This window comes from Petaurus breviceps, unplaced genomic scaffold (genome assembly GCF_028583685.1).
Source record: "Petaurus breviceps papuanus isolate PSGF00001 unplaced genomic scaffold, PetGlider_PUasm1.0 38, whole genome shotgun sequence".
Lineage (NCBI taxonomy): Eukaryota > Metazoa > Chordata > Mammalia > Diprotodontia > Petauridae > Petaurus > Petaurus breviceps.
In genome coordinates this window covers 3,580,077-3,597,618 of record NW_027186304.1, presented here as the reverse complement: position 1 = coordinate 3,597,618, position 17,542 = coordinate 3,580,077, and the positions used below count along the sequence as shown (strand labels likewise).

The 17,542-nt window shown below is 35.3% G+C and overlaps 1 long non-coding RNA gene across 3 annotated transcripts in view; it reads left to right on the top strand.

The window, feature by feature from the left end:
* The first annotated feature begins 2,271 nt into the window (after window positions 1-2,271).
* LOC138170317 (uncharacterized) overlaps window positions 2,272-17,542 on the top strand; it is a 108,158-nt gene continuing 92,887 nt past the window's right edge. For all 3 annotated transcript variants that reach the window (XR_011170572.1, XR_011170571.1, XR_011170570.1), the window contains exon 1: window positions 2,272-2,709. This is a non-coding gene — a long non-coding RNA (uncharacterized lncRNA). The remainder of the gene's footprint in view (window positions 2,710-17,542) is intronic.

Sequence of the window (17,542 nt, the reverse complement as noted above, 5' to 3'; positions counted from 1 at the left end):
TGACTTCCATTCAAAAAAAAATGAAGCACAATTTATTATAAGACCACAATTATCTCCCATACTGTGTATACTGTGTGCATCCTTATGAAACCTAAGTCACCTTTAACTTCTTTTTTTTTGGCTGATACATTATAGTATTGACATATATTGAGCTTGTATTCCACTAAAACTCCCAAGGCTATTCCCTTCCCCCTCAGGGAATCCTGTTTGGGCCATATCTTCTCAAAGTTCTCATATAAGTATTTTTATCCCTGTCAAATTTAATTTTACTAGCTTCAGCCTCATCTTTGTAGAATCTAGACTATTTAGATTTTTTCCAGTCATTATCAGTCATTGAATACATCTATTCATTTCAACTGTGCCTCCTCATCAAATGTTGTAACCATTGACAAAGAGTATAAATAGGAAAGGCCTAAGCACAGATTCCTGGGACACTACCCTAGAAATTATCCTTCAATCTGACTTCAACTCATTCGGATCCAGGAATTCAATCACTTCTGAATCTTCATAATTTTACTTTAGAAGCATCAAGTGCCATTGTCCATTCCTCACTCTCACTCATTCCGCATTTCAAATAAATTATCAAATCCTTTCCTTTTGTGTCTCCACAAAATCTCTCACAGCAAACACATTAGTCTAAGTCTTCAAAACATTTCATCTGGCCTATTGCAGTAGTCTTCTATCTAGTCTTCCCTGCTTATGTCTCCACCCATTTTCAATTCATTCTCTACAAACCTGACAAATTGAACTTCTTAAAATTCACATCTGATCACAACTCTCCCTATTCAAAAAATCTAGTGATTCGTCTGTATGTCTAGATAATAGGGACAGCTAGGTCATGGAAATGAATGGACTACTGAACCTCAAGTGAGGAAAACTTGAATCCAAATCCATCCTCAGTCCCTTATAACTGTGTGACCCTGGGTGACTGCAAGTGTAAGCAAGGTAGCATTTAGTTATTTAGTGAAAGAGGGAATTTTAGTTATTTTTTGGGGTTCAGTTTCCCAGGATCCATGGCTATAGCTATCTTTTGTTCCCAGGTATTTTGCCTTCATTCATACATGATGACACTGAGCCAATCACATGCCGAGTCATGTAGGTTTTCACACCTGATGGCACGAAGCCAATCAGGTGGTGAGTTAGGTAGACTTTCACACTTTTGGGTACTAAGTAAATCAGGTTCCCAGTCTATATATTTTGGGAGATGGGTATTTTGCCTTGGGGTCTAACTCATGGGAAGAATGCTTCACCTGAGTTCTTTTTTATTTCCCCGGCAAGACTCCGGGTAGTTGTTAAGGCCCCCCCCCAGTTTTGTGAACCCAGATTTTGGGGATCTCTCATTCTGGTGATGTATGCAAATAGTTGTATTAATCTGTTAAAATAGTTGGAGCCCTGTCTATTGGATTACTAATTGATTTTGTCCACTTTCCAGGTGATGACCTTTCCCTTGAATTGGTGGATGATGTTAGCCTTTCTTGGACACTCACTTCTTTACCAATACCTTCTACTTATATATCTTTCTGAATTGTTTAATTAAAGTAAAATTACTAACACCTTTGAAGCTGTCTTTCCTTTATAATATCAGATCAAAACCTGTGCTAGCAAACCTCCAGAGCACTAGCATAATTTGGGATACAAAGACTCATTTAACCTCCATTTACTTCAGTTTATAAAGTGCTTAGCACAGAGCCTAGCACATAATAGGTGCCTAATAAATGCTCACTTCCTTCCTTCTTTTTTTTCTTTCTTTCATATTGTCTCTCTTGTCTAAAAAGATAACACGAGAGACTTTTTCAAACCATTTTCCAAGATCTTAGCAAATGCTATCTACAACATTCTCTGGGTCTATCCATCCATAATATTGTCAAAAATGGAAGTCTAGTCAGCGATGACCTCTTAATGAAGCCAGCTATCTCTTTGTGATCTTTTTTCCTTTTCTATTTCTTTATAAACATCCCTCTAATAACATCATAAAGAATTTTGCTAGAAATTAAATTCAACTAGCCGTGTAACTTTGGGCAAGTTACTTAACTTCAATTGCCCTCCAAAAGGCAAAAAAAAAAAAGAAATTAAAGTCAAGTTCATAGTCTGATAGTTCATAGGACATTTGCCTTTTGCTATTTCTGTAGTATTTCTAAATCTTCCACTCATCACAATGACTCAATCAGCACATCTGCTAGTCCTTACAATTGTCTTACTGTAGCTCATTTGGTCGTCATGCCATAAATTTGTCATCAGGCAGTACTGACTCTCTGCACAATCCCTCACCAGATCTCCTTAGGAGCATAGTCCCCACGGATTTTCACCAGGCTTTTGCCAATATTCCACTCCCACACTATATTCCTTTGGGATTATAAGCATGCTTATATTGTAGATTTTTTTTTTTTTGCTTGGTGGTTTCTCTTAGAACCTTAAGCTTCCCAGATGTTCTTCTGAGATACAACCATGAACATTCTACAAAGATTTCCCTTGTGAGAATGCTAAAGTTGCAGGCATTCTCTCAGTTTTAAGACTCTTCAGTTGCTTTTAGTTTCCAGTTTAAAGAGGGAAGATGGAAGAAGCCTATCTCACATCAGATTACTGAAGGAAAAGACCCTGGGAAAAATATGAGAGGAACAGGCAATCTGCGTTATGTCTGTGTCCCAAACTTGATACAATAGAGCCCCCGGGGAATTCCCCGTGGGTGAGTTTTGGGACTTTCCTTCTTAGGTGAGTTATCTTTCTCCCAATGGGGGATCTCCCTTACTCTATATTGCCTGATATATATTATTCTATTAATATCTTAATATGATTTCTATTTTGCTATGATTTAGATAAACAGGTTTCTTTGCTATTTAAGGTATATGATCATTTAGAGCTGATATTTGGAGTGAAAGGGCTTAAAATTTTAAGATAAAGCTTATTGGTTCTTCTTAAAAAAATGACAGAGATAAGAAGTTAAATTGAACCCAACCATACCTCTTAGACTAATAATATTTAAGGGAGTATACAGATGTAATTCTAGCCATCAGTCTAGATAGTCTCTCTTTCTGAAGAAAACTGAGCTTCTTCTGACCACCACTTCTTGCTTTTCCTTTTGGTATGAATTAAACTCTCCCCTGGAGATGCGGAAGAAGAGTTCAGAGATATTCATTCTGCCTCTCTTTGAGCCCGACAAGGACAGCTCTTGCTATATTTAGGGTTTCCTCACTGCGTGTGGGCCTCTCTACAAGCAGTTCTCCTTCCTTACATATAAGGTTTTCTGTTTCACAGTAACATTTGGCAGAAAATTTAAAGCTGTTCATAACCTTGTCCTTTCTCACCTTGCCATTCTTATTACACTTTATTCCCTTCTCCCAACTTTCAACTCTATAGCATATGAGCTTGCCTTCTCTTCCTGAAACATAGCATTCCTGTTTCCATGCCAGCCATTCTCCACACAGCAATGCTTCCTCCTCCAATGTCCACCTCTTCATTTTCCTGCTGTATTTCAAGATTCATCTCAAACACTGCCTGCTACAGAAGTCTTGTCTGGTCCCTTCAACTCTTCATGTATCCCGTCTCAGATTATTTGTCACCTATTCTGGATATATCTTATACATTCTGTAACATTTAGACATTGCTTCAACCAGTAGAATGTAAGCTACTTAAGAGCTGGGTCAGTTTTTACCTTTTTTTTGTAATCCTAGTACTGAGAATAATCTTAACAGTAAATACATAATGGCATGCTTATTTACCAAGTATAATGCTCATTTCAAAATATCATCTCCTTCTCTGCTCTCCCTTCACCCAATTGAAATATTTTTTTCTTTATTTATGTCCTTTTATCCTTCTTCAGCAGATAAATGGAAATTTGCATAAACCCCCACAACTAAGTGAACCTTTATCCTAAATGTGTCCTCTTTCTGAGTTCACATACATTTCCTTATTAAGCTTAAACTTGCTGCACATACTATGCATGAGACATTTATTGCAAATTGTTGTCCCTCAGAACTAGCAACCTTTTCTGTTTTAACAAGCATTAAATCTGCTACAAAAGTATTGAAAAGAAGGCCCCTGTACTCACTGACATTTCTGTTAAGAAGTTTAATAACTCTTCAGCCTAGCATGTGTACTCTTGAATAAAAACAATTGAGATTCACAATATGATTCCTAAAGGCTTTCATATTTTTTTTGAACTCTAAGAATACATACAAATTACTGGTCTTTATTTTTGCTTTAAAAAATTCATTCAGTTTTTCCACACATAGTTTTAAAAATAACTTGTCTATATACCTAGTAATAGAAATAGAACTGGAAGCGATGTCAAAGATCAATGATCATATTTTCCAATCCACTCCTGTTACATATGAGAATTCTTGAGCCCAGAGAGATTAAACTACTTGCCCATAATAGCGACTGGTAGAATTGGGATTCAAACCTAGGACTCTATCAGGACTGTTCTGTGTTATTTCCACTACAGCATACTACTTCCCATGGAATATGTAGGATTTAGAGCTGGAAGTGACTTTGTAGATCACCTAGACCAGTTTCCTACTTGTACACAATTTTTAAAATAGACATTTTCAGGAATTTATTGGGCACCCAGCTAATGCTGCAAATTCAAGGCAAGCCAAAAAATGATGGAATGTCAGCTCAAAAAGGTAATATGATATTTGGACATTATTAAGAAAGCCAAAATGTCCAGAAAGGACCATATAATAAACTTACTGTTCTCAGATTTGTTAAACCACTTATAGTATATTGTATTTAATTTTGGCAACTACAGTTTAAGAAATCCATTGATAAGATGGGGTATATGCAGGAGAGGGCAACTAGGCTACTGGATAACCTCAAATTCTTTTATATGAGGGATATTTAAAGGGACTGAGAATGTTTAACATGGAAAAAATGGGGAGAAATGATAACTACTATCAAGCACTGGAAGAGTTGTTAAAAAGTTTAATACTTCCAATTATTCTATTTGCCATTAGAGGAGTGAGCTGGGATCGCTTAAAATAATGGTGTTCTCGTCCATTGTGCTGTATCACAGGGAATCGTATTATCAGCCCATATGTAGAAGAACATCCCCAAGGTAAAAAAAATAAATAGCAATTGGAGATTTATATGAAGTGTTTAGTTTTCAAATAAACATTTCCTTAACATCCTGAAGTCCATAATTCTAGTGAATGACAGGCTAAGACAAGAAATGGATAGTTGTTAATAGCTTAGAGTTTTAGAAATTTTTCCACCTCAACCAACAAATGTGAATTCAGTTCTCCTGTATAGTTGTGGCAAGTCACATGAAAGATATAAATCAGTAAATTTTTAAAAAACTGCAGCACTCAAGGATCTTACAATTCTTTGGGGGGGGGGGATAATGTACAATGCAATAATTGTAATAGTGTTATTAGTAAGTATGGTACTAAATAAAGTAAAAATGGAATTTCAGCAAAAAAAATTGGTATTATTGGTATAATAGAGACTGTTCTGTGGAAAAGATATATTTTAGCTTGTCTTTGAAGGATTGGTAGAATTTTCACAGGTGGAAGAGAACAGGGAGTGTTTTGGGAAGAGACAGCAAGCTATATGAAAGCAAACAGATGAGAATGTGTATAGTGGTCAACACAAATAAGAGAGCAAGGAGGGGTTGGGATAGTTTGAAATTGAGGTGGGAAAGGCAGCATGGCAACAGATTATGTAACTGTTTTAAAGCCAAGCAAAAAGACTGGATTTTATAATATGGGAAACAGATGCCACTTTCAGTTTTCACCTCCTTTTCCCCTTTATCTCTTTCCTTCCCTCTTTCTCTCTCTATTTTTTAAAACAAGGAATACAACAGAAGGAATGGAAAGAGGTATGATCAGCAGACAAGGTCAGCATCAGGCAAGGTTGCTTAATGGCACTGTTTTTGGAGTCATAAAGGCCCACGTTTAAATCCAGCATCAGATATTTATTAGCTGTAATACTCAGAGAATTTCAGTAATCTCTGTGCCTCAGTTTCTTCATCTGTAAAATAATAGTGTTGGAAAAAAATCTCTAAATTCTATTCAGGCACTAACATGTAAATCTAAATGGGGAGAGGAAGGTAGGAAAGGCTATTCTAGTCTTTCACAGAACTGTTTATAATATTTGCAGTTTATGATGATTTTATATGTGTTCCCGGAACCACTTTGCGTTATTAATTGCTTCACTATGTTAGCCTAGAACTTCTAAACTAAAAGCATAAGGCAAAGCAATGTGTTGAAGTGCAAAGAAAACTGGATTGTGAGTCAAAACACCTACATCCTGTGTGACCTTCATTCAACACCTTTATGATGATCTCCTCTGTAATATATTATTCATATTTTGTAAAAAGGAGGGATTATAGGTAGAAGTAGTTTAGTAAGTATTTAATATGTAAAAGAAGAGGATAGAGGTCAATGGAATGATAGATGATATATTTATAGATATAGATATGTGCTCACCTACATATATGCACTTATTTGTATTTATACATAAGTCTGTGTGTATACACCCACAAGTATGAATATTGTCACTGCTGTTCAGTTTTTCAGTCATGTCTGAGTTTTTGTGACCTTATTTGGGGTTTTCTTAGAGAAGTTACTGGAGTAGTTTGTCATTTCCTTCTTGAGATCATTTTACAGAGAAGGAAGTTGAGATAAACAGGGTTAAGTGCCCAGGGTCACAAAGCTAATAGATGTCTGAAGCTAGATTTGAATTCAGGAAGATGAGTCTTCCTGACTCCAGACTTGTAGCCACAGAGCCATCAGAGAAAGATAAATCGATGATAGATAGATAGATAGATAGATAGATAGATAGATAGATAGATAGATGTATATGTATACAGATGTGTGCATGTATACTATACAGATATGCATATATGCATGCATATATGTACATATCTATAAGGATGTCTATATATGTGTCCATATCACCTTTATTTCTCCCCCCCTCTTCCCCTTATCTCCCTCCTCTCCCTCCTTCTCTCATAGGAGGAAATAAAAGAATCAGGAAATAAACTTGTTATATTACATATATATGCATTAAATTACATATAAATCCCACATGCATAAATGTATTTATATGCATAATATATTATGTATGCATAGATGTATAATATAATACATGTTTAAAATTAAGTGGTAAAAAGAAATTAATAGCTTATTGTATAATTGATTTTCTTGTCTTATACTAAAATTGTCGTCAATTATTGTTAATTTCACAATAATTTAGCCAAAATCACGACATTTTGCTAGGTAATCTTTAATACCTTCCAGATCCCATGTCCTGTTGTCTGATATGTTGCTGTGGGGTAGGAGGTAGGACCTCGAGTAGTTCTTAATGTTGCAATGTCAAAAGCCTGGTCTGTCCCTGATAATACAGTTACATGCAAATTCTGACTCTGATACTTGTTTCTTCCCTGGCCTTGGACAAGTGTCCACATTTTTCTGGGCCTCAGTTTCCTTATCTGGAAAATGTGAGAGCTTGGAGTGATTATCTCTAAGATTCCTTCCAGTTTTAAAATGTGCCCCTAAATTAAATTAATAGAATTTAGCTATGTCACTGATATACTCTACTCTCTAATGATGCTTGTTACAGTGCTATGTATCAGTGCCTAATTTACACAAGGGGGTTTTTACTCAATATTAAATCGTGATGTTAACTTTTATTGGAAATTATTGGAAGTAGTGACAGGTAATCTGGTGAATCCTTCCACTTACTGATTGATAAAGTATAGCAGAAGCAAAACATCAAGCTCCAGATAGCAATTAAATCTTACAAAATAGTAGCATTGCCCAATCTTTATGAGGGAGGCCAGATTCTACCACTGTTGTGACATTTATTGTATCCAGTTAACAGGAAATTTTTCCCCAGTACCACTGATACAACATATGCAAACACCAATTAGCACTATAAAAACTCAGGGCTTCATTTTTGGAGCATAGGTGCCTTGGAAGCTGAAAGTCTGATTATAGTATTTTACAATACTGGATCAGGAACAGACCTTAGAGATTACCCAGTCTCTTTCATCCATTTTACAGATGAGGAAACTAAGTCAGTTCCACAGTCACCCTAAGTGACTTGATATAGATCAGATAGCTATTTAGTGAATGAATGAGAAACAAAACCTTACTACTACTCTTGATATTTTTTCCACTACACTATTTTGGAAAATTCAGCTTCATTGGGGAAGACAGATAATTATAAAGTAATTGAGCGTAATTTATAATGTGTTTATGGAAGGCAGATTTTAGCAGAATAGAAGACTATACTGAAGATAACCATCAGTCAATGAATTCGATTTCTGAAAACCAACACCAAAATTCTAGTTAGGGACAGAGTGACTCGATATAAATACAGACGGTTTTTATGTTGGAGATTGTAAGAATCGGACCCAAAACCATCAGACTGGTTCTCTTCCCCATTTCTAATATCCTTCCCCTTAAGGCTGTATCTTAATAGGGAAGCTAATATGCAACATAGGTTCCCGACAACTGTAATTGCACCTTATATAAATTTTATACATAAAATTTCAAGACAAATGAATGGATAATTAGGATGCAATCTACTTGTCAGTTATAGAGGACGTTGTCATAGCAGTATAGTTATGAACTCATTGGTTTTCACTTAAATTTCTGTGTCTCCTTTATGATATTTAATATTTATCCATTCATCTATTCATTCATTCATGAATCAATTTTTTTAATGTTCATTACATGTAAGCCACTGTGTTAAGTGCTGGCAATACAAAGAAAAGAAGCCAAAAGCTATGTACTTTTAAGTAACTAATATTCTGCTGGGAATATAGGTGTGCCTATGTGCATGAGGGACAATGCCTGCCAAAGCATGGAGAAAAAAGATGGAACATCCTTAATGGAAAAATGCAATTAAGTGAGTTTGACTGAAAAGTGGAGTAAACCAATGGGTACAATCTGAAGGTTCCCAATTAAGTTGTGTTTGTAAAGCAACACTTAAAGTAACTTAGAGAAGCACATCACCAAACCAAACTATTCAGTCTATTAGTGGTTTCTGGGAGCTTTCAATGAAATGAAATACTTGTATTATTTCTTATTACTAGTATATTTCTTAGCAGAAGTAAAAGTAGAATAAATGAATATATTTTCTATGATGGTAGATTTTTGTAGCTCTTTTCTTAAAACCTTCAGACAATTTCTTTACTTCATCAAAAATTCACAATGTATTTAATTTTTAATATGACAATAATAATAAATTGTTTTTCTTTAAGAAGATGCACAAAATTAGCTTTCAATTAAATATTTGGGAAATAAACAATTTAACTGGCATCTAGTGTATAAAATCTATACAGCTTTATTTTCTGTTACCAAGTTTGTACAAATTTCAGAAAAAATATGAAATTTAATAGAAATGAGAATCAAAATCAAAAACAGCCTTTAGAAATTAAGCTTGTGATTTGGGTTTTCTTATTGTTGGAGTTTTGTTTGTTTTGAAGAAGAAGAATTTTGACATTAGAACTGTTGAATTTTGCCAAGATCAGTGTGTAATCAGCTAATATATGCCTGCCAGGGCATCTATAAAGCAGATGGTAATTGGAGATATCATCATTAATTTCTGTGTATGCAAGTGGAATATTATTTGGAGATAATTACAAAACTTTTTTATAATCATACATTTTGAAGAAATATATTTTATTGGAATTCCCTAACTATATAAGATATAATTAAAAAGTAAATGGAAAAAATTAACTTCTTTCACAAAGATAGACATATGAAAATAGTAATGAATAAAGAAAAAATTCTCCTTATCCTTATTTGGAACCAGTATTTTAAAAATCTTAGCAAGTAAGAAAATTTTCTTTAGACTGGTGATTGACAAATGATTATAGTAGTGGGAAGGGATAGATACTGGAAAATGTAGGTAGGTAAGTTTGGTGCTGTGTTCCCACTTCCTAAGACAGATTATAAAATACATAGTTGGTGAACATTTAGAAAAGAATGTGATGATAAATAGGAGAAAATATTGATTTTACAAGAAAAAAATTATATAAAACTAATCATATTTACTTTGGCAATAGTTTTCAGTTAGAAGAATATAAAAAGTCAAAATAATACATGATAATTTTAAAAACAATTTGCCAGTGTTTCCTGTAATATTTCAGGGGCGAGGCAGCCAGGTAGCACAGCGAATAAGAGCACCGGCTCCAGTGTCGGGATGACCTGGGAATCGAATGCCGGGCTCAGACACTTAGCACCCACCCAGAAACACCTGGCCCTGTAACCTTGAGCAAGTTACTTAACCCCGATTGCTTAAAATTATATATATATTAGGGGCTAAGATTATGCATATTGCTACACAGATGATTGGTGAATTCAATGTTTTTGAAAATTGTGAATATATAATTTAAGATAGCTGATTTTTTTCAGGACAAAGAGTAAAATATAACAGTAGGTGAGTGATAATGAACCAATGGGAGAAAGAAGTAATTCTTAGAATCTAAAAACCTTTAATATTGAGCATAAATATACCAAAGTATATTAATATTTCAAATTGGTATGTGGGATTTAAAATTATGATGAGAATCAAAGGGCTAACTTCACCTAATGTTCCATTTCCTTCATTTGTCCCAAAACCTGAACATAAGAAACGTAGATATACCGAAAAGATAAGAACTTCTCTTAGAATTGTTATCTAGGTTTTGCCCGTAGCTTTCTGTTAATCAAGATTATGGGTGATGACTTGAAAGAAGATGTCATGGCTATCATTTTCAGGTGATTTAATATTAGGAAAGATAATGAATATAATGGTGATAAATTCAGAATCTATAAGATCTCATAATACCTAATTTGCTGCGGAATCTTGGTAATCATATAGTACAAACTTATTTTACAGAGGAAGAAATTTGGATCAATTTAGATTAAATTAATTACCTACTGATAGTCTTAGGGATAGTCTGTTGAAGAGCTGGGGCTTGAACCTACATACTGTAACTCCAAATCCAGTGTTTCTTCTTCAATCGACCATAATAATAAATTTATACTAATTAGAAAAAATCATAGGAATAAATGTAAATCTATATAATTGGTTAAAAAAATCAGCTTCCTAAGTGTAGTATAATTCCATCTGGGAAATAGTTTGTGTTTAAAAAAAACACAATTTGGTAGTTTTCATGAATTGAATGCTTTACTTGATAAAAGTCAACAGCTTGTAACATAGCAACCCTATCACCAAAATAATATCAATAATAACACAATCCTGGAATGCATTGAGTCAGTGTCTAGGATGAAGGAAGTTTCACTGGTGAAATAACATCCATTGCATGGTGTTTAGTTCTGGCTACTACAATATAATGGGAGTGCCCTGAAATATATCTAGAGGAGGAGGATGATGTTGAGTCACTTCAGACTGTGTTACATGTAAATCCTTGGACAGAGGGATTCTTAGCCTGGACAAACCAGGCAATAAACATTTGTTAACTGTCTAATATGTGCGAGGCACACTGGAGATACAAATAAAGGGAAAACATTGTCCCTGCTTTCAAGGATCTCACAGTCTAATCGAGGAGACAAAATGTAAACAACTGTGTGCAAACAAGATACATACAGAATTAATCAACAGAAGGAAGATGCTAGCATTAAATACATGGGAGGGTCAGGAAAGGTTTCCTGTGTAAAATAAACTTTTCACTGGGACTTGAATGAAGCTAGGTAATTCAGAAGGAAAAGATGAAGGAGAACATTCCAGTAATGGAGCACAGTGAGTGAAAATACTTGGGAGTTGGGAGCTGGAGTGTGCCTCTTTCCAGAAACAGCAAGGAGACAAACGTCACTGGATCACAGAGTACCTGAAGCATGTGAGGTATAATAAGACTGAAAAGGTAGAAGGGAGGCCTTGGGAGGGAAGAGGACATAGGGGTGGCCTAATAGCTACCTTCATATATTTAAAACAATTTAATGATAATATTAAATAAAATCATTATTAGTATTTGAAATTCTTTACAGATATTACCCTATTTTATCCTTCAAGAAACCTGGTAAATAGATGTTGTTATTATCCCTATTTTGTAGATAAAGAAACTGAATCAAACAGAAGCTAGGTATTTTGTCCAGTGGCATGCACCTAATTATTGTCTGATTCTTGGTCTAGCACCAGTATGCCACACTTTTTTTGTTTTGTTTTATTTTGTTGAGTTTTTTTACAACAATGTGCAAAAGAGCTAGGAAAGTAAAATCAAATTTTCAGAGACATACATTTAGCAAATGCATATAGGAAACATATAAGAAAATAAAACAAAACAAACCTTCCTCACCATTATGATAGTTTTAAAAATGATTTAATTGATTCATGAAGTAGTAGCGTTTCCTATTGCTAAAAGTTTCTAATCGAAGACCAGATGACCACTTGCCATGAATGCTTAACAATTTATCTTAAGTATATATTGAATCAAACCTCAGAGATTGTTTCTAATTTAGAGATACATAATTCTGTGAAAGTAAAAATGTAGGCATGTGTGTTCATGTGTGTCGAGGAGAATGCTGCCACTCTTTTTTTTCATTCTCAATAGGAAACATTCTCTAAAAAGTTGCTCTGAATCCAACTCCCTCAAAATTATTACTATTCCGTAGATGTTTCTTTCACCCCCAGGAGCCAATGGAGGTCTATTTTCCCTTGATACTTCCTCAAGAGACCTAAAAGAAAAAAAAACTAGAGAGTTGCTAAATAGAGAATTCTCTTTGCCATTGCACTTACATTATCCAAATGACTCACAGTAACTGCTTTCCCGTAATGTACTTTAAGGTCTCCAAATTTAGGGGCTACCTATATGTGCTCCCTCTCTCTCCAAAAAGCTGGCATTGTCAACCTTGGAACATCTATTATAAATGTTAAGATAGTTAGAAAAACATGCCCACATTCTTAGTCCAGGGATGTTATATAAATTACAAAGACAGCCCAACTTGCAATCCCTCAAGTTTGTAAAAGAAATCTCTGACCAACTTCCACTTAAAAAAATCTCCTACTTGCCAAAACTACAACCATGGACCTCTATCACCACTACCTCTCTTGATAATAAAGGAGGGAAAAAGAGCTGCTCAGTGATATCCATTTATCTTGTCTTTAATCTGGAGCTCTCTATTTGACTTTTCTAGAACTCTCATTTATATTATTAAACAGTTTTTTTTTTGTAATTTAAAATGTATGTTGTTTTAAAGGGAAGCACTCAGCCCTTTACCTCTCATCCATTTTATAGACATTTACATGTCAAGAAACACAAGTTTTATTTTCAAACAAAACTGCTCAGCAGCTCTGTACTTCATTCAAATACATTCTCCAGACTCTCACTGTCACTCATGAGGCAATTACACATGTTAGTTATGTTATTCAACCTTCAGTAGGCAGAGGATTTGCCGCTGAACAATTGTCTCTACTGACTCAGCAAGCTACTCAAATACAAAAACTGTCCACTCAGTATTTCCTGCTTTCATTTCTTCTCCTTAACAACAGTCTTTATGCCTTAAGTGATGTGAGAGAGACAGAGACAGACAAAGACAGAGAAGACAGAAGGTACAAAATATGTGTTTTAGGACTGTGCCCACACTAATGTGTATTTGGTTATTACTTGACTTAATGAAAGCTGAGGCCTAGCTAACATTTTTCACCTCCTCACGTCCTGTTATTTCCTTTAAATCTCCCCTGACCCAGTTTCTCCTATTTTCAGGTAGTGAGGGAGATACTAAAAAAGTAAGTTGATTATATAATGAAAATCGTGTTGAAGAGAATGGCTGGGCTTCTTCAAATGTGCAAGGAAAAAATATATACTATAGGTGATATGACTTTTGACACAGACAGAGATCAACATGCAAGAGTACTCTAAGGGGAGGCTAAGCGGCATAGTGAATGGAGCACCAATCCTGGAGTCAGGAGTAACTGAGTCCAAATTCAGCCTCAGGCACTTGACACACTTACTAGCCACTTGACTTTGGGGAAGTCACTTCATCCCAATTGCCCTCCCGAAAGCCAAAAAAAAAAAAAAAAAGATACACTAAAAGGGAGAGATTTCAAAATAATAGAAAAGCTCTCACAAAGAGGAATAAAACAGAGGACTTAGTCAACTATCAACCCACAGGACTACCCTTTCATTGCTACAGTCTCTAAGGGAATGATCTATTCACATGTTAAAAAGATATTCTTGGTAAATATATAACAAACAAGAAAGTATATTTTCATAGAAGATGTTCCGCAGGAGAGAAAATGTTCACATGGTTGACTGAGAGACACAGAAAATACAAGACCCTCCTCTGTCATATTTTTGGCTTTCACAAAGGGTCAGCTGAGTAGGTAGGTAGCACAGTGAATAAGAGCATCAGGCCTGCAGTAAAGAGGCTTCGTCTTCATGGGTTCAAATCCAGTCTTAGAAGCTTTATAACTGTGTCACTGTGGGAAAGTTATTTAACCCTGTCTGCCCCGGTTTCCTTGTCTGTAAAATGAGCCGTAGAAGGAAATTACAAACTGCTTTAACATTTTTTGCCAAGAAAACTCCAATTGGGATCTCAAAAAGTCAGGCAAGACTGAAACAATTAAACAATGACAACAAAGAGCAAATTAAGATTTCTTCAATAAAATATCTCTCATGAAGAGGAAATCAGACTCAATTTAATAAGCATGCATTAATAACAACAATAGGATGTTTACAGTGACTATGGTGACTATAGATAGGCTTGTATAGTTGTGAATCACCAAATGTAACAGGCTCTCCACATGGAGGACAGGACCAAAGCCTTTATTCTAATACCAGAAAACTGAAGTCTCAAAACCAGAAGGTCAAAGTCACTACGGTAACCATGCAGTTGGTACACATAGTTAATGCAGTGAACACCTACTTTCCCAAGCCTTCAAAACAAAACAGGATCCCTCAGGCAAAGATCCTCCACTCCTCACTCATGGTAGCTGTTCAGCCTCCATGCTGCTCACTCCCACCAGTTCTAGCTCCCAGCAGTCCTCCTTCTTGGCAATTTTCAGTAGAAGTTCTCAGCAGAAGTTCTGACTGGCTCTCAGAAGAAGTTCTACCACCACAAGTTCTGTTCTCCAAATCTCTTCTCTCTCCATCCTGGTCTTCTCCTTATGTATGGTATTAGCTCCTCCCTGTCCCACCCCTTCCTGTTATGTCAGCAAGTTCATCCCACTGTGGTATTCACAAGTTCTGGGTCTTAATACTTGACACAAGTAAGAACTTGAAACTAAGTGCTAAGTACCTGTTAGCTTGCCAATACAGGAGGCATGGAAGATCTTCAAATCCCATTAGCATCACAATTAAACATTTTCTTTGTGTCAGGCACTGTGTGAGATGTGGTTACAAACAAGTCCTGGCCTCTAGTAGTTTACAATATACTAAGGAAAAAGAGCCCACACTTACATACTTGCATACAAATCAATTCAAAATAGATACAAAAAAAGATAATTTTGGGTGGGTAACCTTTAGTAATAATGGGTGATCAGACAATGCTTCATTCAGTATGTGATGCTTCAAGCAAAACTTAAAAGAACTAGGGATTTCAAGAATTTAAGGTGAGCAAAAATAATTACTGGCATGGCATAGTCAATGCAAAAGAATAGAGCCAGGCGGTGGCCAGGCAGCACAGAGAGTAAGAGCGCCAGCCCCAGTGTCAGGATGACCTGGGGATCAAATCCTGGGCTCAGATACTCAGCACCACACCAAGAAATAACTGGCCGTGTAACCTTGAGCAAGTTACTTAACTCTGATTGCTTAAAAAAAATAAGAATAGAGCGAGAAAATGGAGTGCATTGTCTTGGAAACGGTAATAAGGCCAATTTGTGAACATCATTGTATAAAAGGGGGAGGGTCGATAGATAGATAATAATTGGAAAGTTAGAAAAGAACCAATTTATGAGAGACATTAAACAGAACAGTTTATATTTGAAAAAAAAAGAGAGAGAGAAAGCTATCATTATATAGTGCTTTATAGTTTTCAAACCTCCTTAGCAAATACTATGTCTTTTTATCTTCACAAAAACCTTTTATGGAATATATATTATTAATATATTCATTTTACAGATGAAGAAACTGAAGACTTATGCAGTGACACACACAAATTCCTGAGGCAAGATTTGAACTCAGATCTTCTTGACTCCATTTTCAGCATTCTATTGCAATGTCTTAGATTACTTAGATGTATAAAGGAATTACAAGATTTTACAGGGTAAGAAGTAACATAGTGAAGCACGAGATATAAGATCATCTTGGCAGCCATGTGGAGAGTGGATTGGTTTGGGGAGAGACAAGAAAAGATGAAAATGTAGGAAAATGCTGTAATAATTCAGATGAAAGATGAAAAGGGTTTAGACTAGAGTAGTGACTGTTTGAGCTGAAAACAAGGGTAAGAGATATTGTGGAAATAGAAACTAAAAGATATAAACACCTGGCCGTGTAAGTTACTTAACCCCAATTGCTTAGGGGCGGCCAGGTGACTCACCAAGTAAGAGCACCAGCCCCAGTGTGGGGATGACCTGGGGGATCAAATCCGGGCTCAGATACTTAGCACCACACCCAGAAATAACTGGTCATGTAACCTTGAGCAAGTTACTTAACCACAATTGCTTAAAAAAAAGAAATTACAAGATATAGCAATTTTTGGGAAATATGGAATGAGTGAGAGTAACAGAGGATGACAGTAATATTGAAAATCTGGGTGACTGAAAAGATAGTAGTACTCTGTTAGGAGGATTTCAGTTCAGAAGGAGTGGGTAAATGGAAGTGATGAGCTTGGTTTGGGATATATTGAGTGTGAAATATTGATGGGACATTCAGTTCAAATTGTCTAGTAAGAATTTTTTTTTTGCATGACTATGGCTTAAAAGATAGGTGTGTACTAAAATATTGATCTGATAAAGATGATAATTAAAGCCACATGAGGGTATGAGATAAGCAAGAAAATATATAGAGAAAAGAGAATCTAAGGAGACCCTTGAGTTAAGCAAATTGCTCATTAACATAATATAATATATCATAGCAAATGTATGCATGGGCATAGCCTCAGAAAATCTCAAAGGAAGAAATATTTTCTACATAATATGAACTTTTCTCGATGACCTAAAAATTTATGATATTTTTCTGATTATATGCAGCTCTGCAAATCATTAGGTCTATTCAGTGAGATTCATGGTCATTCACAAAGATTAGCCTAGCTTTCCTCATTAGATACACGAGGAGGATAAAGAATATACATTGTTCAAATAATGGCAAATATAATGAGCAATGCCTTGAGATAATCTGAATTATTCATAATTTGAATATGATACAGATGTAAAGTGAACTAAGCCTAAAAAATGAATAGACAAATATATTGGGCTGGATTGCTTTGAGTAAGTCTCAAAATATTTTCAGGCATTTAGTATTCTCCCTACTAGCTTATCTACTTCATATAAAAATTTCCTGCTAATTCTTGATAATATGTAGATTTTGGAATACTATGCAGAAGAATCCTAATTGCAGACTACCTAACCAGAAAACAGAAAGAAACAAAGTTAGTATAAGCATGTTATACTATATTAACAAGGATGAGGTAGGCAAAAAGGGATACAATTTTCA